At 38.4% G+C, this 24,895-nt stretch overlaps 1 long non-coding RNA gene and 1 pseudogene across 1 annotated transcript in view; one reads left to right on the top strand and one right to left on the bottom strand.

Moving 5' to 3' along the window:
• The window catches only part of LOC141423126 (uncharacterized), an 89,148-nt gene extending 75,609 nt beyond the window's left edge, over window positions 1–13,539 (top strand). The window contains exon 3 of the long non-coding RNA XR_012447778.1: window positions 13,409–13,539. This is a non-coding gene — a long non-coding RNA (uncharacterized lncRNA). The remainder of the gene's footprint in view (window positions 1–13,408) is intronic.
• LOC141423125 (swi5-dependent recombination DNA repair protein 1 homolog pseudogene) lies at window positions 6,950–7,635 on the bottom strand (annotated as a pseudogene).
• Window positions 13,540–24,895: the final 11,356 nt, after the last annotated feature.

A 24,895-nucleotide genomic window follows, 5' to 3' on the forward strand; every position in this document is an offset into this window, starting at 1 on the left:
GGGAGGGAAGAGAACAGAGTGTGGAGGAGATTTCTGAGTGGTCAGAAAAAAAGTGGAGGTAGTAAATGAAAATTAAACCTTGAAGGGTTAGGGTTAGGACCAAAACCTAAATTTAAAAAAGTGAAATTTTTGAAACTAGATCCATGTTTATCACCCTATACCAATATTAACTCAAAATGGATCAAGGATCTTAATATCAGACCACAAACTCTAAAGTTGATACAGGAAAGAGTAGGAAATACCCTGGAATTAATAGGCATAGGTAAGAACTTTCTCAATGGAATCCCAGCAGCACAGTAACTAAGAGATAGCATAGATAAATGGGACCTCATAAAACTAAAAAGCTTCTGCTCATCAAAAGAAATGGTCTGTAAACTGAAGAGAACACCACAGAGTGGGAGAAAATATTTGCTAGCTACACATCAGACAAAGGACTGATAACCAGAATATATAGGGAAGTTAAAAAACTAAATTCTCCCAAAACTAATGAACCAATAAAGAAATGGGCAAGTGAACTAAACAGAACTTTCTCAAAAGAAGAAATTCAAATGGCCAAAAAACACATGAAAAAATGCTCACCATCTCTAGCAATAAAGGAAATGCAAATTAAAACCACACTAAGATTCCACCTCACCCCTGTTAGAATAGCCATCATTAGCAACACCACCACCAACAGGTGTTGGCGAGGATGCGGGAGAAAAAGGAACCCTCTTACACTGTTGGTGGGAATGTAAACTAGTACAACCACTCTGGAAAAAAATTTGGAGGCTACTTAAAAAGCTAGACATTGATTTACCATTTGATCCAGCAATACCACTCTTGGGGATATACCCAAAAGACTGACACAGGTTACTCCAGAGGCACCTGCACACCCATGTTTATTGTGGCACTATTCACAATAGTCAAGTTATGGAAACAGCCAAGATGCCCCACCACTGACAAATGGATTAAGAAAATGTGGTATCTATACACAATGGAATTTTATGCAGCCATGAAAAAGAATGAGATGTTATCATTTGCTGGTAAATGGATGGAATTGGAGAACATCATTCTGAGTGAAGTTAGCCTGGCCCAAAAGACCAAAAATCGTATGTTCTCCCTCATATGTGGACATTAGATCAAGGGCAAACACAACAAGGGGATTGGACTTTGAGCACATGACAAAAGTGAGAGCACACAAGGGAGGGGTGAGGATAGGTAAGACACCTAAAAAATTAGCTAGCATTTGTTGCCCTTAACACAGAGAAACTAAAGCAGATACCTTAAAAGCAACTGAGGCCAATAGGAAAAGGGGACAGGAACTAGAAAAAAGGTGAGATCAAAAAGAATTAACCTAGAAGGTAACACACACGTATAGGAAATTAATGTGAGTCAACTCCCTGTATAGCTATCCTTATATCAACCAGCAAAAACCCTTGTTCCTTCCTATTATTGCTTATACTCTCTCTATAACAAAATTAGAAATAAGGGCAAAATAGTTTCTGCTGGGTATTGAGGGGGTGGGGGGGAGAGGGAAGGGGCGGAGTGGGTGGTAAGGGAGGGAGTGGGGGCAGGGGGGAGAAATGACCCAAGCCTTGTATGCACATATAATAATAAAGGGAAAAAAAAGGGGGTGGGAAGAACTAAGGGAAAAAAAAAAAAGAAAGTACACCCAACAGTTGACCTTCATTTGGATGGACCACCTGCTTGGCTGCAGATAACAACTCTAGAACCTCTGCCAGAACAAGGACTGAGATAATGACCAGCCAGACCACACCTGTGACTGAACTGTTTAGCTATGCATACCTTCTGTCTCCTGACCCCAGTTGTTTTGTCTACTTAAACCTATAGCTCATGTCTGTACCCTGAAGATGGCTGAGGATGAGCTGAGTGCTTACTCTGCCTCTTCCCATGGCATGTCCCTAGCTGTGTAATGAATCTCTTTTCTCTGTCAAATAAAATAAAATAAAATAAAATAATTTTAAAAAGTGAAATTTTGCATGTATAAGTCTTTGGAGAGTTAGATATCTCTAACTCAGGGAGTTCCTGTATTTACTTTATCCATGTTTTATGATATCTCATTCTGGTATCATTTCCACTGTCTAGAGTTTGACATTGACATGCCAGAAAGTGAGATTTCTGGATCTGAGTTACATTTTCTTATCCTTCCTCTGTGCCAGTGTGTTCCATTCCTTCACACATATATATGAGTGACCTTTTCCCAAGCATCACCAATCCTCTTGATCCACACCAATCTGCATCTCTAATTGTGTTATGAGTCCTCACAAATTGAGAAATACATGATGTCTCTCTACCACAGTGGTAAGAAAGAAGAATTTTGTGAATGGAAATATTTCTCTCAGCTAGACATAGCAGTTCAATAGAAATAAATGGTTATCAGATGAGTCATCCTTGACTCATCCTCTATGAATGGGAAATGAAGCTGCGCAGTGAAGTTTCTAGCCTTTGTTCTCAAGTCTGGAACATGTCTCAAATGATAGGTTATTGCCTAGGAAATTAAGATAATAATAGTTGGGTTCTTGAATAATAGAAATGCTTCTTAAGGTGAGGTGGAACTAAAATGCATGTCCTTAATATCAAGAACAAAGTCAGGTGTCTAAAAGACTCTCAATAAATATTTATTGGATGAACTAATTTATGAATGAATAGGTTGGTGAGGAAGAGAGAAAAGTTGAGGATCACTGTTGATTTTCTGGTTTGGGGGACAGTGTTGGCATGTGACAATATCAACTAAGAGAATATAAGAGGAAGTCTTGAAGGTTGACTATAGATCAATATATACAGTCGGCTCAGTTTTTAGCATGTTGAGTTGAGGGGTCTGTAGGGCATCCTTGCATATCTGGGAATGTGTTGTGGTGTATATATAATGAAAATAAAAAAGATCTTGCTACATAAGGGAACCTTGCCAGGATTAATTTTCCTTCCTTTCCTTTTACTCATTCAATCTTCTTTCTTTCTGGCTTTCCCACTTTCCTTTCTCAAACATTCCTGTGGGGTCTGTCATTAATTTGCAGAACTTTGTGATATATTCACAAAAAGGAGCAATTTTAATTCCATCATTTAACCAAGTTGAGCCAGGTACTGTCCCACAGCCGATACACTAGGGTGCCAAACAGACCTATTTCCTTCTCAGAAAGAATTTTAAACCATTTGAGTTATAAAACACAAACTCATGAAGCAAGTAAGTAATTGTTCAAGACCAAAGACCATTTTTTGCTCCCAGTACAAGATGTGTATATATTAAATGCTTATTCCACAATCAAATAAGTGATATATTACAATAAGACAATGACTTCCTCTTCAGCAGGATTCAATGGGTCATTCAATCCCAGTTCTTCTTGCTACATTGAGATTTTTAAGAATATACTTTTTAAGTGGGCAGAGAGCAACTTTATCCATTGTATTGATGGTGAGAAGACAAATCCCATGAGGTTTCCAAGGTTACCAAGAGGAGACTGAAGCCTTCAAAAGGGTCCCTTAGGAATGGAAACCTGATGACTACTGAAGTCCATTACTTTAATTGCTATTTTTGCAAAGCTGAGTAATAGATGACCTCATTCAATCCATCAAATACTGCTTTATAAATCCAAGAGAGAAAATTTAAAAACAACAAAATTAATTCAATTGTTCTGCTTTTAATACTACTTCTGAATGTCATAATTTAGCAAACATTTAAAAAATATTAAAAGGAAATACAAATTAAAAGCACATGGACATCCAATGGAATGTAGAATAACTAAAATAAACAGGCTGAAAGGTTGGAGAAGGATGTAGGGCAGTAGGAATTGTCATATGTTTCCATTGAGAATAAAATTAATGCAAATACTTCAAAAATTGTATTAAGTTTCTTGTAACATTAAATGCAATTGCCTTATGATTTCTGGCAACATGGTCAACAGAAATGAGTGCCTATTTTCATGAAAAGGCACTGACAAAACTGTCTATAGAGGTATTTATTAGTATCTCAAATGGGAAACAACTCAAACACTTACCTAAAATAAAAAAATAAACAAAGTAGATATAATCATGCTACTACACACTGTTACTTGGGAATAGCATAACACATTACTGCTGATCCATGCAACAACTTGGATGAATGTTTAGTAAAAGAAGACACATATTTAAAAACACATGCTTCAAAAGCGAGAGCACACAAGGAAGGGGTGAGGATAGGTAAGACACCTAAAAAACTAGCTAGCGTTTGTTGCCCTTAACGCAGAGAAACTAAAGCAGATACCTTAAAGCAACTGAGGCCAATAGGAAAAGGGGACAGGAACTAGAAAAAAGGTGAGATCAAAAAGAATTAACCTAGAAGGTAACACACACGTATAGGAAATTAATGTGAGTCAACTCCCTGTATAGCTATCCTTATATCAACCAGCAAAAACCCTTGTTCCTTCCTATTATTGCTTATACTCTCTCTACAACAAAATTAGAAATAAGGGCAAAATAGTTTCTGCTGGGTATTGAGCGGGGGAGAGGGAGGGGGCGGAGTGGGTGGTAAGGGAGGGGGTGGGGGCAGGGGGGAGAAATGAACCAAGCCTTGTATGCACATATGAATAATAAAAAAAAATGAAAAAAAAATAAATAAAAACACATGCTTCATGAGCTGGGGGCGTAGCTTAATGTCAGAGTGCTTGCTTAGCACATGCAAAGTCTTACTGGGTAACATCCCCAGCACACACACACACACACACACACACACACACACACACACACAAGATGCCTAAAACACAAGCTTCATGTTTTCATGCATATGACGTTCAAATACAGGCAAAACTAATGGGTGATGACAGAAGTTAGAATAGAAGTTGTCTTTGCAGGATATTGGTAGAAGGATTTTGAGAGTATCTTTTGGGGTGCTTCAAATGTTCTAGATCTTGATCTCGGATGTGATTATACAGGTACACACTCCAAAAAATTCACTGAGCTATATACTTAGAATTTGTGAATTTTACATAATGCTATTATTTGTTTTTGAGGTTTTTAAATGAATAAAATGAAAGAAATTTGCCCTATTGTGTTCTCCATTGAATACAGACACAGGAGTGACTAACAGCAATCCATTTGAGTGGTTCCTGAAGATACCCTTACCCTGCCACAGCCCTGACCACTCCTCCATCAGTTTGCTAAGTACCTACGGAGTGCTCACATTGTGGCCAATGACTGTAGGGGGCACTGCATAGCCCAGATGCTCCCCTAGCTCTTTCTTCTCTGTTTTACAATTGATGCTCACATCAACCCTGGTCTGGTATTCTCTGCCCTTCTCTCCTCCCACCTCTCTCCACCCACACCATTTAGAGATGAGGACATTCTACAATCCAGAAGCAAAGCCACACCATGGTAGATTTCTAGGCTATTGCGTCGAATCACCCTATTGAGAATCATTCCCTTACTATAAACAAAAGGAATAGGAATTCTCACCAGTTTGCCACAATGAAATGCTCGTTGTTCCCAATATAACCACATTAGCATAAGAGAGTAGACTTCTATGGGAATCTCTACTTCAAATATCTCTATTTAATAATCTTCCTAAGAATCTAAAGAGAAAAGTAGAGACTAATCCAATTAGTTATTCTTATCACTTTTAATTCAGAGATTCTTTAAAAGCATGAGATGATAGGCAAGTGAACTTAAAAAGGAACAAAGATAGAAAAAAACATGATGAAATAATGTAACTAGCAGTAATCACAATGATCTGAGCCCATAGTAAGTGACCAATACAAGTTAATTAAAGTCATGACCCATCTTCAGCATCCAGACACCAATTGGTATCAAAGGAAGCAGAGAGTGGGGTGGTAGGATGGGCAGAAAAAAGCAAGTGGGTGGGACAATAATACCACATGCATGGATAGTCTGAGGATTTGCTCTTTGTTGAATGAACTGGACATTTCCCAAGGACTGCAGGTGTGAGCACTGTATGGAGAGATGTGAGATGTGTTTCTCTTCCATGTGAGGAAGTGGGTGCTCATTTTGGAGAGAGCCAAGACTGCTTTGGCCCAGATATGCCAGTCTCTTTCAGTGGCCATGTGTTCTGCCATGTTGGCTGGTACAGAGCAGGTACCTATGGAAGTCCCACTAAGGTCTGATTGGGGGAGCAAGGGTGTTATCTTCCCATACTTGCTCACACCATGTGAAAGTCTCAGGTATATAACTTGGTCCCCATTGCCTGTTGTTTTCCCAGCATGATAGCCTTTTATGGAGAAAGAGAGTGGATCTTGGAGAGAATAGGATAAAAAGATCCTGTCTCTGGGTCCAGCCACTCCCTCAAGTAGCTGTGAAGCAACCTCTGAACCTCAGCATTGTCATATGTAAAAACTGATTATTACTGAGTCATCGATCTCTCATGCTTTTTTTTTTTAATTTTGGATATGAGTTTAATAACCTGCAAGGTAGTAGATGGAAAGTTATGGTAAATGGATGAAATGAGATTCATAAACTTATAAGAGGCAGGCACTTTCAAACCAGTTTAGGTTTAGACATTTACCAGACTGGACTATTTAACACTGAAAATAAAACCTTTTGCCCAGCAAACAAAAGAGTTATACTACAACTGATTTCCAGGATTGTTCAAATTGCCTTTCAAAGAACATTTAAATTTTTTTCTTATTTCTTTAAATACCAATTTTTCTTTGGCAAATCTATCTAAAATATTAAATTTCACTTTAGAATTTAGGTGATATATTAATTTAATGTTCATCAAGACACCTTCCAGAAAAAAAACCCAAAAAACAAAAACAGACACCTTCCTCTAAGCTGTACTGGCTTTCATTCTTCCTTTAAAAATGTGCTAATTAACTTCTCATTAAGTTTTCAAAGATATTCTGGAGCGGAGTTAAGGATGTGACTCAGTGATAGAGAGCATTCAAGGGTCTGAATTCAATCCCCAGTACTGAAAAACTAAAAACAAACAAAAGAAGATATTCTGATGAAAAAAAAAAAAACGGAATCAAACACCTATAACTTCTTCTTCAGTTCCGTTATAATGTAGCAATTTATCATCTAACCCATAGTGATCTATCAATTGAGTAAGGCTTAGTTTCTTGTTCTCTTCAGACATAGCTGGCTGCAATTCATAAAGTACTGGCTGCAGTTTTGCCTCTTCTTTGTTAATAACTGTAACTGTGACAGATCATTCTTTGATCTATACATTTTGACTAGTTTTAGCCTCCGAAGGTCTTCCTTCTCCTGAATTTGCTTTGCCAATTTTGCTCTTTCTTCCTTTAATCCTTGTTTTGGACTCTCATTCACAAAATCATTTTGGACAGCACTGTGTGACCCAGTATCAAGTGACTTAGATTCACATGCACTGATATCCTTCATGGTATTTTTCAAGTATGTGCTTTCTTCAGATTCACTGTCTATGTGTTTAAAACTTTCTTGAAATTCCGAACAGTTTTCTTCTGTTGAAGATGCTGTTTTTTCTGAAAGGATCTGATCATTTTCTTCATTCTCTACTTTAAGACGTTTCACCACACTGCAATTGGAATTAAATGAAGATCTTGCTTTCCTTAATCTTCCTCTAAGTATTGCACTCACAGGTTGCTTCCGTGAGCTGTTTGCATTGGGAGTTGGATTCCCACAGGCTGGAGCAGTGCTAGGGAAAATCACAGCTGAGTCTGATGGATATTCCATCTTGATAGGGCAGTCTTTATTAATTCATAAAGCACACACATCTCTCGCTTATGCTTTTGAGGATGGTAGAATGAGAAGGGCAATATGAAAATACCTGTACAAAGTTAAACATTTTCTCAATTAAAATGATATGGACAGAACTTTTACAAAAGAAAATATATGAGTGCCCCCAAAGCAAGTGGAAAGACACTCACCATGATACATCATCAATAAAATGCAAATTAATTCCACAAATATCACACTATACTGACTAGAGGGCCTAAAATTAAGGACTGGCAATGCCAAGAGTTGGTGAAAAGATAGAGCAACTAGAATTCTCATAGATTGCTGATGGGAATGGTAGGTTTCACAGCCACTTTGGAACTTTGTATATACAGCTGAGAGAAATAAAGGCGTATGTCCACAAAAACACTTGTACAAAAATGTTTATAGCAGGTTTATTCATAATAACCCCACATAGGAGACAGCCCAAATTCTGTCACAAAATAGTGGATTATGTAGCAATAAAAAAGCATCAACTTCTGACATAGCAAGGATGTATCTCAACACAATACGCTGAGAGATTGCATACCTTATGTTCCTGCTTATGTGAACTTCAAGAATAGATCAAAGTAATGCATGGTACTGAAAATAAGAGTAGAAGTGGCTCTGGGGTAGGATGGGATGGATTGGAACGGTGCAGAGAGAACTTTCAGGATAATGGAAGTATTCCACACCTTGATTTGACTGTTCTGCTGCATGGGTATATCCACTTGCCAAAATTTCTCCAACTCTGTATTTACAATTCTGTGTGTTTTATCATGTAAATCACATGCTTTCAGTTTTAAAATTGTATTTCTATGACTCAAAATAATTTAAAATCTTTAAAAAGTATAGAAAATACGCAGCCAGGTGGCACATGCCTGTAATTCTAGCATTCAGGAGACCGAAGCAGGGAGATTGTGAGGTTAAGCTCACCTGTGATATATAGTAAGTTCCAGGCCAGCCTGAGCTATATAGCAAGATCCTGTGTCAAAAAAGTATAGAAAAATCAGGGCATATTACAGAAAGTATAAAGAATAAAAATCCCTACAGAGACAACCACCATTAACTATGTTAATTTATGTCTTTCTGATATTTTTCTACAAGTACATTCTTTTCTTTGATGAGTCAGACTTTTAAAGGTAATAGTAAAATGCTTTTATTTACAGAAGATACCAAAATCTAGATGGACAAAAAAAAAAATCAAGGTAGTCCCTGTCCAAGCCAGATGGGACTCTGGCCCAATTCTTCAAACTCTAACCCTATGGTATAATAAAGAATATATCAGTCTGGTGCCAGTGGCTCATGCCTGTAATCCTAGCTACTTGGAGGGCTGAGACTGGGAAGATTGTAGTTTGAGGCCAACCTGGGAAAATAGTTCTCAGGACCCCATCTTCAAAATAACCGGAGCAAAATAGACTGGAGGTGTGGCTCATTCCACAAAAAAAAAAAAAAGAATGTATCTGGTTTACAATAATTTATATACTAGTAAATATTAATTTATATGTAATAAAGAATGCATCCCTGCTCTCTGGTATGGAGCTTCAAAAGCTCTTGGATTTTTTTTTTCATTTTTAAAATAGAATCTAATCAAAGGATTGATAACACAGGTGTTGGAAGAGAAAACACAAAGTAAAAAACTATAGAAAACAGTTACTGCTACCTTGCTTTGAGGAGAAATTGGAAGCATTTGGGTTTATCAGAATCTACAGGCTTGGCCTAAGACTTATGAGGTACAACACTTAGTTGTAAAAACCTCTTAGATTTTAGATGGGTCTGTAGATAGTACAAGGATGGGAGTTGGTTACCAAAACACTAACCACGTGGCTAGAGGATTGTGACTTTCAGCCACCAGACTTCCCAGGGAGGAGAGGAGGACTGGAGATTGAAGTCAATCCTTCAGCCAATCATTTAATTAATTCTGCCTTTGTAATGAAAACTCTAGCCACTGAAGCTCAGTGGAGCTCCTCCCTGGTTGGGGAAGATACCCAGTGCTCAGGAAGAGTGATGCACCACAACTCCAGAGAGAAGGAGCATGGGACCTCTGTGTCCAAGGCCTTTGCAGCCCTTGCCTACAAGTATCGTACATAATACAAGTGCAGCTATGATAATGCTTCCAGTGAGTTCTTTAAGGCATGTTGGTGAATTATTTAACCTGAGAGGGTCATGGGAGCCCCCAAAGTGATAGCCAGTTGTTCAGAAGTGGCCTGAGGACCCTGAAGTGCAGCTGGCATCTGCAGGGAAGGCAGTCTTGTAGAGGATTTGCCTTTCACCTGTGGGGTCTGTGCTAGTTCCAGGTAATTATTATCTGGATTGAATGGTAGAACATCCATGGAATCAGAATAGTCAGGGTGGAACCAGAACAACCCCCTTTTTCTTTCCTATTTCTTGCTTCTCTGTTTATTTGATATCCATCCCAAAGCCATCTCCTTCCCCTCTCCTGCTAGGAGGTTCAGCTCTCAGTTCTCCACTTTTGTGATTTACAACCAGAAACATGGATTAAGCTAACCACTTAGTAAGCTTCCTAGGTGGTAAGGAAGCTTACCACTTCCTTCCTTCAGAATGTAAGCTTCCATTCTGAACTAGGCCTTAACACCTCTCTCCCTTATATGCATGTGACACTAGTGGAAGACACTACCAATATCCCTCTTATGCGGACAAGGAAGCTGTGGCTCAGAGAGGAACACACAAGACTACAGAAGTTAATAAGTGCTGGCTCCACACCTGTGACCTCCCATCGCACATCACCTTCCAAGCCCAAATTCTCTCCCTCCCCTGTCTTTCCCTATGACTCCTGTTCCCTCAACTCCACAATATCTTTCCACACCCCACCACTATTCCAATAAGTATTAATTAATTGATTGATTAATATTAATCAATTAATTAATTAACAATTTTTATTTGATTACACATGTATTTACCTAAGAACTAGAGACTTTGCAGAAGCAAATCAGAGATCAATAAGAGACAAACTTTGCTTTGCTCCTTTGGACCCTGTAGCATTTGTTGCTTTTCCCACTGAACTTGTCGGCTAAGGTCAAGTCTTGTTAGCTTTGAAAATTCCACACTGGCCTCTGAGGGCCAAAGAGATGACCTCTGGCTGTTGGGATCATGATTCTAGTTCCAAGAGAGAAAAACATCTCCTTGCAGATTGCTAAGGGGTTTTGCTCTCAACGATTGTTATTTTAATCAATTTCCTTGTGTTTACAATGCAGGACGGCAGCCTTCCAAGCATTCAGGGAAATTAAACACATAAATCATTTAATCGCCTTCCTTCTACCCCTTCAAAACACACAGGCACTATGGAGAATTGTATCAATAATTATTCCAAGGAAGAAGATCTGGTGTCCCTTCATCTGATTGATTCAACAGCAAACTTCCTACAAATTACCTCAAATTTTCTGCTTCTATTACCAGCTTCTCATAGTACATGACTAAGCTCAGCAGATTTTTCTATTAAAAAGATTTAAATAGCACACTCTTCAACAGATTTAATTATATTATTCCCTTTCCTTCACAAGTCTGTGTCATTTTAAAATAGTCTGTGGCAAAAGTAAAGATCTAAATATTGGAGACCATGTCATGGTGTAAAAGGAACAACTGGTTTCTAGAAGGGGCCCTTAACCTGCTTACTTCCTTCTTGTGACTCAAGGAAAGCCTATTTGATTCTCTGTGAAGGCAAGTTAAAATAAATCATGTTTTTATTCCTTTGAAATTTAATCAGTTAATTCTTTCTTTTTTTCAATTTGCTAAAATACATATCACATAAAATTTACCATTTTAATGGAAGGGGTTGAATGAACCAAAATAAAGTATACCTACAGCAGGGATACATAGAGAAACCCCTTTGAACATCAACTTAGATATTAAAATGAAAGACAGGACTATAAAATAGGTATAATGTGTGGCAGGGGGAGTATTAGTGGGAGGGGAGAGAGGGAATGAAGGAGATTAAGGTGAAGGTATATGGTTGATGGACTTCATATACTTATATGAAAGAGAACAAAGAAACCTCTTGCAATTGCTTTAAATGGAGCAGGGTTGAGGGAGAGAGACAATGGGGGTGACCTAACCAGAGTACAATATAAGCCTAATTGAAATTGTCAATATGAATCCCCCCCCATGTAACAAATATATCCTAATAAAAATTTATTAAAAAAATTCAAAAGGAAAAAATTTGCCATTTTAGCTATTTAAGTGTACAACTCAATAGCATTAATTATATCTACAGTGTTACATTACCATCATCATTTCTAAAAATTTTCATCATCCCTAACAGAAACTCTATACCCATGAAACAATAATTCCCAATCCCAACTCCCAAGTCCCTGATCACTTCGGATCTACTTTTTTTAATGGATTTGCCTATTCTAGATATAAGTGGAAGCATTCCACATTTTCTTTTGCATTGGCTTAGTTCACTTAGCACATTTTCAAGGTTCATTCATTTTGTAGTAGGTATCAGAATGTTATTTCTTTTTATGGCTGCTTAGTGTTCTGTTACATGTGTATATCACATTTTGTTTATTTATTCACATGTTGATGACACTTGGGTTGTTTCTACCTTTTGGTTATTGTGAATATGCTTCTGTAAGTATTTGCATGCAAACATTCGTTTAAGCCCTTGTTTTTAATTATTTTGTATACATACCTAGAAGTGGAATTGAGGCAGGTTAGTAACAGAAAAAAAAAAATACAAACCTGCCATAGGACTCAACCCTCCTCAACAAAAGATCACTCCATGCTAAATTTCTCCTTACTCCAACCTCCCCCACTGCCACCTCTCCCTTTGCGATTTGTGTTTCTGTCCAGTTCTCTATTCCAGACAGAAAGACCTGAGATCTATACCAGGGATCTCCTTAGACCACTATCTGGTAACAGCATTAATGTATCCTTTTTGTTATGAGTATGGGGTCTGCTTGAGTCTGTACTTGTTCAGTCATCAAATCTTTATGTTTCTGTGGCTGTCAAGCCCTCCTCCCTCCCTCCCTCCAGTCCTTTCTTTCTCCCTGGAATTGACTATTATTTCCTTTTGGTCCAAGGGCCTGCAGACTTTTCCCCTCTTCATTACTAATTTTAGAACAATATAGAAAATACATGGTACTTACATCTATTGTTATTATAAACACTAACATACCTAAACTCATTTAAAAAATTCTTGTATTCACTCAATAATGTGCCTACTTCCTGGCCAATGTGGGTAGATCTATCTTGTTAAAAACTGCTGCACAGTGTTGCATAGCAAAAAGAGACATGGCTTGCTTGGACTTTTCCTTGTGGGTAGACATTTTGGTTGTAGTCATTGCTGCAACAATATCATAATAAACATTTTAGTGGGTGCCTTTTTTGTGGTACTGGGGTTTGAACTCAGGGCCTTGTGGTTACTAAGCAAGCACTCTACTACTTGAGCTATGTGCCCAGCCTTTAGGGTATGCCTTTTAAGGCCCATTTGTTAAGGCTTCTCAGATTAGTGCCAAGAAGTAGAGTTGCTGAGACACATAACAACCATGATTTGAATTTTAAAAGTCAGTGCCACATGTTCTGCCATTGACCTGTAATCAATTCACACTTCTGTAAGGTGCATATGGAAAACTCATTTACCTACATCCTCACCAACACTGATGTTCCATGAAGAGGTAACCAGCTGTCCACTAAGGAATCCTGCTCTTGTTCTCTACTCTAGAGTTGTTGCCAACAGATAGTCACCCAATTAAAGTCTTCATTTCCCTATGTCTCTTGCCCTTCCCTTTAGGCAAGTCCCTGTCACTGGGATGCTCAAAGAAAACTGGACAGAAGTAATGAACTGGTGCCTATAAACCTCTGGCACAGTCTGTCTTCTGAAGAGAGGCCAACAATCTAGGGAAGAGCTCTAAGACCTTCAGGAGACAACAGAGCCCCAAGAGGGAATCAACCTGAGTCCCCAAAATGGTAATATCTCTCCCACCATTGCTGATTGGTCTTAACTAGAGAGAAAATTATGTTTTGTTAAGTCACTGAGATTTTGATATTTATCTGTCAACAGCAGCAAGCATTGCCTTACTAACATCTTATCACACTTTAGTGTTTTTACCAGTCTGTGGGTAAAAATGATCATGTTTTATTTTGCATTTCCTTGGATGCTGGTGAAATTGGGCCTATTTTCATATATTTACTTTTACAGGCACTTTATATATGGACTTTTAAAATCTGTAATAGTTTAATAAGTAAGTTGCTATAGCCATTTCAGAATAAATATTTTGCCCTGGATGCTATTGCTAATAAGTGATGAAGGCAAATTCTAAACTTATCTGCCTAGCTCCAAAGCCATTTGGGTTGGTGGATAGGCAGGGTTTGGGGAAAGATGAACACTCATTCACCTCTACCAGGCATTAGTTTTCAAACTTTTATTTTTTGTCACAAAAACCTGTCTTTAAAGAAAAGAAAATTTTATATGAAGGCTTACTATCACTGGTGAAGATGATGCAGATGACAACGATGACGGTGGTGGTAATGATGGTGACAGAGATGATGAAGAGGAAGATGATGGGGTGATGAAGAGGAAGAAGATAATTAGCATTGGACAAGGTCCTAGACTGAAAAGAGACTAGATAATCCTTATGACTTTCTTTTGTTCATTTTTTTTGTTTATTCAAGTAATATTTGTTGAACATCTATATTTTATCTATATCCTATATCCTAGACACTTAAGAAACAACAGTAAACCAGACAATATTTCAACCCCCATAAAGGACTCTTACATCATACAACTCCAAGGGGGACACTATTCACTTTAGATTATATACGAATGGTACCTTCTGAAGCAGGGCAATTTGATAATGCTCGGCCAAGGACCTTACACTCTAGAGGTGATGACAGATAATAGACTAGGTAGACAAATGAGTGCAGACTGTCATATCTGGTACTCTCTTAGTGCTATGAAAACAAAATAAAGCAGGGCAAAGGTGTAGATGAAGGTATGTCTCATTTAATGGAAGTTATAAAACCAGTGAAGGATGAAAATGAGAAGGACTATGGAGAGTAAGAAATGGTGAAGTTTTCTGAGAATGCCTTGCATTGTCTGCTGGACATAGGTTCCTCTGGGCTCCCACAAATATTAATTGTAATAAAAGCAATGTTTCTTAAACTTGGCTGCAACTAAAATCAACTGGAATATTTTTTTAAATTATTTAATTCCTGAGGAAATTGAAAAAATTATTAATTCCCAGGGGTTCTTATTTAAATGATCTGGAGCACAATGTGAGCACCAGGAACTTTTCAAACCTCCCTGTCTTATAATAATGTCTTATCTTCTGAAAGATCTTGGCATTTGAGACAAGGAGCTGGATTTAGCCTCATCTTTGATGAGGGGAGATCTCTTGGGCTCTCCCTGTTTCCCCACCACCCCACCACCACAGATGCAGAATAATTGAAGGGTTTGTGGACAGGTTCATGTGGTACAGACATAACACCTGGTTTTGTGGTGACCAACTGTCCCAGGTCACTAATCAGTTGACAAGCCACTAGATTGGAGAAGAATTCTCCAAAAGCTCTGCTTGCAGGTGACAAGTTCCCCTCTCCCTGTTGTTAACTTGTAACCCTACCATCTGCTTACATGTAAGATTGACATGTTTTCCTCCTCTGTGTTGTGACAGTGGCTTTTTCCAAATCAGAAAATATTAAGAGAGTTTGTTCCAGTTATGCTGTTTTGAGATCAATCCTAGCTCTGCCAGTTATTTGATGTGGGGTCCTGAGAAGGTTACTTACTCCACCCTGACTTCCTCACCCATGAATGGGAATAATAATATCTACTTGAAACCACATTTGCAAGGAAGGGTTAAATGTAAGGCACATAGCAGTTTTCCTGGCATCCAGGCTTCAAAAATAGTAGTCCTCCTTCTCCACACAAACTCAAAAGCAATTATTGGGAACTATGTGTAGAATTCTCCCAAAATTCTCAATGAAAAAGTCCTATGACTTATTAGGCTTCTCTGATTTCTAAACGCACTCAAAGCCCGTCAGTCCATGGGCCAGGACCATGTTGTTCTAGTCTGACTTACCTCTAGGTTTACTCAAATCTAGCTTGGTCCAGTTAATTGTGATCCGTATGGCCACACAGTGAAAGTATGGCTGATTCCATAGTAAATGTGAAGGAGGGATTTTTCTGTTCCTGTGAGGGAAGTTGAAAGTGACTACAATTAAAGATTTATCATTCAAATATAATTTCTTCATTGATCCCAAAAGAAAAAACAATGCCCTTCCCCATCAGATGGATTGTGTTACTGTTAATGACTATGACAAATAATATTTTCCAAAGATGGTCACCATTACGTAACTCTATCCCATGTGTGCTTCTTATAATATGACATTAACTCTCCTCTCATTGGGTGGTACTTGTCCACATTCTCTCTCCTTGAACTTGAGTGGACTTTTGTGACTATCCACCAGTATAGCAAAGCAGGAGCAAAGCTCTCTGACTTTTGAGGGTAAATCACAAAATTCTGTCTTATTCTCTTTGGGTACTTAACTCTTGAAATCCAGCCAGTAGGCTGTGAAGCCCAGGAAGCCCATGGAGAAGACACATGTAAGTGTTGTGATCAATATGTGAGGTCCCAGCCAATAACCAATGTCAACTGTCAGGCATGCAAGAGACAGAAGTGTCTTCAGATGACCCTAGCTCTCTGCTATCAAGTTACCCCAGCTTTCAAGCCACTCCAGTTGATATCACACAGGGTAGAGATAAGCTATTCCTACTGAGCCCTGTCTAAATTATAGATTCATGAGCAAAACAAATGATTGTTGTCACTTAAAACACAAAATTTTGAGATGAACAAACAATGGATGATGGATACAGTAGTCATTTTGGCATATTGGTATTTAGTCATCTTAGGACCAAGCCACACTGTCGTTGGCTGAACAGGGTTCTGTTAGAAGGGAAGGCCTCATTCCTTGGACACAACTTTGTATTTCAGAAGAGAAAATGAAATTTAGAGTCAGGACTTAAGGAGGAATGTTGAACAAATTACTACTTTCCCCCATTGTGGATGGAGGGTTCTTCCCTGTCCTTCCTTGACTAGAGGCCAATTGGCTGTGGGTCAGTGGAAATGACATTGTGCCAGTTCTGATATGAAGCAGCATAGCGCATTTATCCTTGTGAGTATTTGCCATCTACCATGAGAATATGGGCCAGTAGTCACTGTTTCTGAAGCCTCAGTTCTAGAATGAAAACACATTTATAGACCTTGATCAGTTCTGAAGACCAAGGCCATCTAGGCTCATCTCTGCCCAGACAACCCACAGCCAAGCTACCGCTGACCCATACACCTGTGTTTCTTGCTATCAGCCACTGTGGGGTTGCAGCAGTGAATGACAAATTCAGGGGGCAAATGGAGCAGATCTATAAAAAGCATGTCATGTGTACAAGTACATGTCTAACCTTCCAACTCAAGTACATTGAGTCTTGGTTTTGCTACTGGTCAGTTGTATGACTTTGGGAAATTTATTGAACACCTCCGAGCTTCAATTTTCTCTTTTAAAAATAGGGATAATTACATTTACCTCATAAGATATTGTGAAGACAGTGTTTCTAAGTTATGCAATGCTGAATATTTGCTCCTTCTTCTTCCTCACTTTCATTCCCTTTCCCATTGTGGTTCCAAGAGTTTTTCTTTTTTTCTTCTTCTTGTTTTTTTTTTTTTCCAGTGCTAGGGTTTGAACTCAGGGCCTACACCTTGAGCCACTTGACCAATCCTTTTTTTGTGATGGGTTTTTTCAAGTTAGGGTCTCTCAAACTGTTTGCCTGGACTGGCTTTGAACCATGATCCTCCTAATCTCTGCCTCCTGAGTAGCTAGGATTACAGGCATGAGCCACTGGCACCCACTTCTCACAGGTTTAAAAGCCTAAGAAGTATTTCTAGGAAGGAGTTTAAGGGTAACATCCACCAAACCCAAGATGTATGACAGAATTCAAGAATTTCTCAAATTAAGTAGTTCTGATGGAATCCCAGCCTTCTCTTTCTTTGGAAGTTGTCTTGTTTTGATCTGTGAGCATTTTGTTTCTTTCCCTTAGGGTTTAGCATTTTTCATGTTTCCAGTTATCTGAGCCATGTTGAAAGGACTGAAATGAAGGGGAGTTTTGTTCCCAAGTGGGCCAGGGTGTGACAGGGGAGCATCCTGGTGCTGGGAGCAGTGGGTTGATGGCATGAGATTCTCTAGGGGGAAACTGAAATTCAACTTTCCCATCAGAAATTTTCCTTTCATGATATCTCTCTCTCTCTCTCTCTCTCTCTCTCTCTCTCTCTCTCTCACACACACACACACACACACACACACCTAGGTATAAGTATCAGTCAGGATATAACCAGGGAGGTGAAAACCACTGTGAATATTACAAAGTAAGGGATTTATGTTGAAATTAAACTTATGCAAATATGGAAGGAGTTTAGAAAGTAGAGGTCCAGAAAAGGGAGTTGCAACAAGAGGAAAGTCTTTCACCAGCTTCTGAAGCACCAGCTTGGGAGGATAGGTTGGAGCTTTCTTGCAAGGGAAGAGGGGGCTTTCAGAGACACCAGCTGCTGAAGAAGGGCTGCAAAGGAAGGTGGACTTCAGTGGAAAGCTGCTGCCTCTCATAGCTAACATGTCTGCAAGATGGCACCCCAGAATTGGTAGGAAGGCTGCTGTTGTCCTGCAAGGGCAGGGTTGAGAAGAGCTAGATGTAGAGTAGGAGAGAATTAGAACAAGGTAGAACCTGCTGCTGCCTCTATGTTTTTGTCACTATATCTGACTATGACACCTTTCAGAGAATAAAGGCTGATTTCCTCTTGCCTTCCCTGTCTCTTAAAAACTTCTTTTTTCAGATAACTTGAACCCAGAACACACAATGATGGGGATTCTGGAAAGCAGCTCCAGTTCAACCAAGTAAACATCATAGGAAAAAAAACTGTACATACTGTGGGGAGTGTGTGGCTGTGTATTTAATTACAAAATTCATACATGCACGTGTCTGCTAAAACACATTCAAATGAAATCATAGAATAAAAAATGAAACAGGGAAGTTAATCCTTCCATTTCCATTTTGGGATAGCACTATAAAAGTCTCTATTTCCTGCGTGTGCGCGCACACACACACACATACATAAATATATCTAATTTATGTCTGTGCATTCATTGTTAATAAATGTGGAGAATTTGCCTATTCAATGAATGCCTTATGTCCTTTTCTCATCAATTTGTGGGGTTGTACACCATTGTTTCTATAAACTATATCACATAGCATTTTGTTGGCTTGAATATCATGTGTACGTATTCTCTAGTTTTGATTATCTTTTCATTTTGCTTATGGTATCTTTTTTAGTTCAGAAACTTAATATTTGTATGGATATTTCCTTTTATGGTTTATAGGCTTAATGATATGTTTAGACAGAAGTTCTATATGCTATGATTATAACATTTTAACTCCATTTAATTTTTTTTCCATTTATATAAACCTTTATTTATTTTATTTTTTTATTATTCATATGTGCATACAATGCTTGGGTCATTTCTCCCCCCTTCCCCCACCTCCTCCCTCCGCCCCCTCCACCCCCTCAATACCCAGCAGAAACTATTTTGCCCTTATCTCTAATTTTGTTGAAGAGAGAGTATAAGCAATAGTAGGAGGGAAAAAGGGTTTTTGCTAGTTGAGATAAGGATAGCTATACAGGGAGTTGACTCACATTGATTTCCTGTGCGTGGGTGTTACCTTCTAGGTTAATTCTTCTTGATCTAACCTTTTCTCTAGTTCCTGGTCCCCTTCTCCTATTGGCCTCAGTTGCTTTTAAGGTATCTGCTTTAGTTTCTCTGAGTTGAGGGCAACAAATGCTATCTAATTTTTTAGGTGTCTTACCTATCCTCATATCTCCCTTGTGTGCTCTCGCTTTTATCTTGTGATCAAAGTCCAATCACCTTCTTGTGTTTGCCCTTGATCTAATGTCCACATATGAGGGAGAACATACGATTTTTGGTCTTTTGGGCCAGGCTAACCTCACTCAGAATGATGTTCTCCAATTCCATCCATTCACCAGCGAATGATAACATTTCATTCTTCTTCATGACTGCATAAAATTCCATTGTGTATAGATACCACATTTTCTTAATCCATTCGTCAGTAGTGGGGCATCGTGGCTGTTTCCATAACTTGGCTATTGTGAATAGCGCTGCAATAAACATGGGTGTGCAGGTGCCTCTGGAGTAACCTGTGTCACAGTCTTTTGGGTATATCCCCAAGAGTGGTATTGCTGGATCAAATGGTAGATCAATGTTTAGCTTTTTAAGTAGCCTCCAAATTTTTTTCCAGAGTGGTTGTACTAGTTTACATTCCCACCAACAGTGTAAGAGGGTTCCTTTTTCCCCGCATCCTTGCCAACACCTGTTGTTGGTGGTGTTGCTGATGATGGCTATTCTAACAGGGGTGAGGTGGAATCTTAGTGTGGTTTTAATTTGCATTTCCTTTATTGCTAGAGATGGTGAGCATTTTTTCATATGTTTTCTGGCCATTTGAATTTCTTCTTTTGAGAAAGTTTTGTTTAGTTCACTTGCCCATTTCTTTATTGGTTCATTAGTTTTGGGAGAATTTAGTTTTTTAAGTTCCCTATATATTCTGGTTATCAGTCCTTTGTCTGATGTGTGGCTGGCAAATATTTTCTCCCACTCTGTGGGTGTTCTCTTCAGTTTAGAGACCATTTCTTTTGATGAGCAGAATCTTTTTAGTTTCATGAAGTCCCATTTATCTATGCTATGTCTTAGTTGCTGTGCTGCTGGGGTTTTGTTGAGAAAGTTCTTACCTATACCTACTAATTCCAGAGTATTTCCTACTCTTTCCTATATCAACTTTAGAGTTTGTGATCTGATATTAAGATCCTTGATCCATTTTGAGTTAATCTTGGTATAGGGTGATATACATGGATCTAGTTTCAGTTTTTTGCAGACTGCTAACCAGTTTTCCCAGTAGTTTTTGTTGAAGAGGCTGTCTTTTCTCCACTGCATATTTTTAGCGACTTTGTCAAAGACAAATTGGTTATAGTTGTGTGGCTTCATATCTGGGTCCTCTATTCTGTTCTACTGGTCTTCATGTCTGTTTTTGTGCCAATACCATGTTGTTTTTATTGTTATTGCTTTGTAATATAGTTTGAAGTCGAGTATCGTGATACCTCCAGTATTGTTCTTTTGACTGAATATTGCCTTGGCTATTCGTGGCCTCTTTTGTTTCCATATAAATTTAAAGGTAGATTTTTCAATCTCTTTAATGAATGTCATTGGAATTTTGATGAGAATTGCATTAAACATGTAGATTACTTTCGGGAGTATAGACATTTTTACTATGTTGATTCTATCAATCCATGTGCATGGGAGATCTTTCCACTTTCTATAGTCTTCCTCAGTCTCTTCAGAAGTTTATAGTTTTCTTGTAGAGTTTGTTCACATCCTTTGTTAGGTTTACACCTAGGTATTTGATTTTTTTTTCTTTTATTATTCATATGTGCATACAAGGCTTGGGTCATTTCTTCCCCCTGCCCCCACCCCCTCCCTTACCACCCACTCCGCCCCCTCTCTCTCCTCCCCACCCCCTCAATACCCAGCAGAAACTATTTTGCCCTTATTTCTAATTTTGTTGTAGAGAGAGTATAAGCAATAATAGGAAGGAACACGGGTTTTTGCTGGTTGATATAAGGATAGCTATACAGGGCATTGACTCACATTGATTTCCAGTGCGTGTGTGTTACCTTCTAGGTTAATTCTTTTTGATCTAACCTTTTCTCTAGTTCCTGGTCCCCTTTTCCTATTAGCCTCAGTTGCTTTTAAGGTATCTGCTTTAGTTTCTCTGCGTTAAGGGCAACAAATGCTAGCTAATTTTTAGGTGTCTTACCTATCCTCACCCCTCCCTTGTGTGCTCCCGCTTTTATCATGTGCTCAAAGTCCAATCCCCTTGTTGTGTTTGCCCTTGATCAAATGTCCACATATGAGGGAGAACATACGATTTTTGGTCTTTGGGCCAGGCTAACCTCACTCAGAATGATGTTCTCTAATTCCACCCATTTACCAGTGAATGATAACATTTCGTTCTTCTTCATGGCTACATAGAATTCCATTGTGTATAGATACCACATTTTCTTAATCCATTCGGCAGTGGTGGGGCATCTTGGCTGTTTCTATAACTTGGCTATTGTGAATAGTGCCGCAATAAACATGGGTGTGCAGGTGCCTCTGGAGTAACCTGTGTCACAGTCTTTTGGGTATATCCCCAAGAGTGGTATTGCTGGATCAAATGGTAGATCAATGTTTAGCTTTTTAAGTAGCCTCCAAATTTTTTTCCAGAGTGGTTGTACTAGTTTACATTCCCACCAACAGTGTATGAGGGTTCCTTTTTCCCCGCATCCTCACCAACACCTGTTGTTGGTGGTGTTGCTGATGATGGCTATTCTAACAGGAGTGAGATGGAATCTTAGCATGGTTTTAATTTGCATTTCCTTTATTGCTAGGGATGGTGAACATTTTTTCATGTTTTTTTGCCATTTGAATTTCTTCTTTTGAGAAAGTTCTGTTTAGTTCACTTGCCCATTTCTTTATTGGTTCATTAGTTTTGGGAGAATTTAGTTTTTTAAGTTCCCTATATATTCTGGTTATCAGTCCTTTGTCTGATGTGTGGCTGGCAAATATTTTCTCCCACTCTGTGGGTGTTCTCTTCAGTTTAGAGACCATTTCTTTTGATGAACAGAAGCTTTTTAGCTTTATGAGGTCCCATTTATCTATGCTATCTCTTAGTTGCTGTGCTGGTGGGATTTCGTTGAGAAAGTTCTTACTTATACCTACTACTCCAGAGTATTTCCTACTCTTTCCTGTATCAACTTTAGAGTTTGTGGTCTGATATTAAGATCCTTGATCCATTTTGAGTTAATCTTGGTATAGGGTGATATACATGGATCTAGTTTCAGTTTTTTGCAGACTGCTAACCAGTTTTCCCAGCAGTTTTTGTTGAAGAGGCCGCTATTTCTCCATCGTATATTTTTAGCTCCTTTGTCAAAGACAAGTTGGTTATAGTTGTGTGGCTTCATATCTGGGTCCTCTATTCTGTTCTACTGGTCTTCATGTCTGTTTTTGTGCCAGTACCATGTTGTTTTTATTGTTATTGCTTTGTAATATAGTTTGAAGTCAGGTATTGTGATACCTCCTGCATTGTTCTTTTGAATGAGTATTGTCTTGGTTATTCGTGGCCTCTTGTGTTTCCATATAAATTTCACAGTAGATTTTTCAATCTCTTTAATGAATGCCATTGGAATTTTGATGGGAATTGCATTAAACATGTAGATTACTTTTGGAAGTATCAACATTTTTACTATGTTGATTCTGCCAATCCATGAGCATGGGAGATCTCTCCACTTTCTATAGTCTTCCTCAATCTCTTTCTTCAGAAGTGTATAGTTTTCCTTGTAGAGGTCTTTCACATCTTTTGTTAGGTTTACACTTAGGTATTTGATTTTTTTTGAGGCTATTGTAAATGGAATTGTTTTCATACATTCTTTTTCAGTTTGCTCATTGTTAGTGTATAGAAATGCTAATGATTTTTCTATGTTGATTTTATATCCTGCTACCTTGCTATAGCTACTGATGATGTCTAGAAGCTTCTGAGTAGAGTTTTTTGGGTCTTTAAGGTATAGGATCATGTCATCTGCAAATAGGGATATTTTGACAGTTTCTTTACCTATTTGTATTCCTTTTATACCTTCTTCTTGCCTAATTGCTCTGGCTAGGAATTCCAGTACTATGTTGAATAGGAGTGGAGATAGTGGGCATCCTTGTCTGGTTCCTGATTTTAGAGGGAATGGTTTCAGTTTTTCTGTTAAGTATAATGCTGGCTGTAGGTTTGTCATATACAGCTTTTATAATGTTGAGGTACTTTCCTTCTATTTCTATTTTTCTAGAGCTTTTATCATGAAATGGTGTTGGATCTTATCAAAGGCTTTTTCTGCATCTATTGAGATGATCAAGTGGTTTTTGTCTTTGCTTCTGTTAATGTGGTTTATTACGTTTTTTGATTTTCGTATGTTGAACCGCCCCTGCATCCCTGGGATGAAGCCTACCTGGTCATGGTGAATAATCTTTTTGATGTGTTGTTGAATTCGGTTTGCCATTATTTTGTTGAGGATTTTTGCATCAATGTTCATTAAGGAGATTGGTCTATAGTTCTCCTTTTTGGGGGTGTCTTTGCCTGGTTTTGGGATAAGTGTAATACTGGCTTCATAAAATGTGTTAGGCAGTTTTCCTTCCCTTTCTATTTCATGGAACAGTTTAAGGAGGGTTGGTATCAGTTCTTTTTTAAAGGTCTGATAGAATTCAGCAGAGAATCCATCAAGTCCTGGACTTTTCTTTTTGGGGAGACTCTTGATTGCTGCTTCAATTTCATTTTGTGTTATAGATCTGTTCAGGTGATTAATTTCCTCTTGGTTCAGTTTTGGATGATCATATTGTCTAGAAATCTGTCCATTTCTTTAAGATTTTCAAATTTATTTGAATATAGGTTCTCAAAGTAGTCTCTGATGATTTCCTGGACTTCCATGGTGTTTGTTGTTATCTCCCCTTTCGCATTCCTGATTCTACTAATTTGGGTTTTTTCTCTCCTCATTTTAGTCAGGTTTGGCAGGAGTCTGTCGATCTTGTTTATTTTTTCAAAGAACCAACTTTTTGTTTCATTAATTCTTTGTATGGTTTTATTGGTTTCTATTTCGTTGATTTCAGCTCTTATTTTTGTTATTTCTCTCCTTCTATTTGTTTTGGGATTTGCTTGTTCTTGTTTTTCTATCACTCCATTTAATTTTGTTTGTTTTTTCTGGGACAGGTTCTCACTATGTATCCCAGGCTAGCCTAGAACTTTTGTTCCTCCTTCTTCAGCTTCCAAGAGCTGGGGTTACAGGCATGTGCCTGGTTTATAATGGTTCCTTTCTTTTTTATTTTTGGTAGTACTAGGGTTTGAACTCATACTAGCTAGGCTTGCTAGGCAGATGCTCTACCACTTGAGCAGCCCTGTTTTGTATTTGGTTTTTTGAGATAGGGTCTCGAGAACCATTTGCCTTGGCTGGCTTCAAACTGTGATCCTTGTGATCTCTGCCTCCTGAGTAGGTAGGATTACAGACATGAACCACCAGTGCCAGGTTAATGGGTTTTTGTTTGCCTTGAATGCATATGTGTGAGTGTATAGTAAAAAATTTAACTTTGCCCCCAAAGAGATTAT

The sequence above is a fragment of the Castor canadensis genome, chromosome 5 (assembly GCF_047511655.1).
Source record: "Castor canadensis chromosome 5, mCasCan1.hap1v2, whole genome shotgun sequence".
Classification (NCBI taxonomy): Eukaryota; Metazoa; Chordata; class Mammalia; order Rodentia; family Castoridae; genus Castor; species Castor canadensis.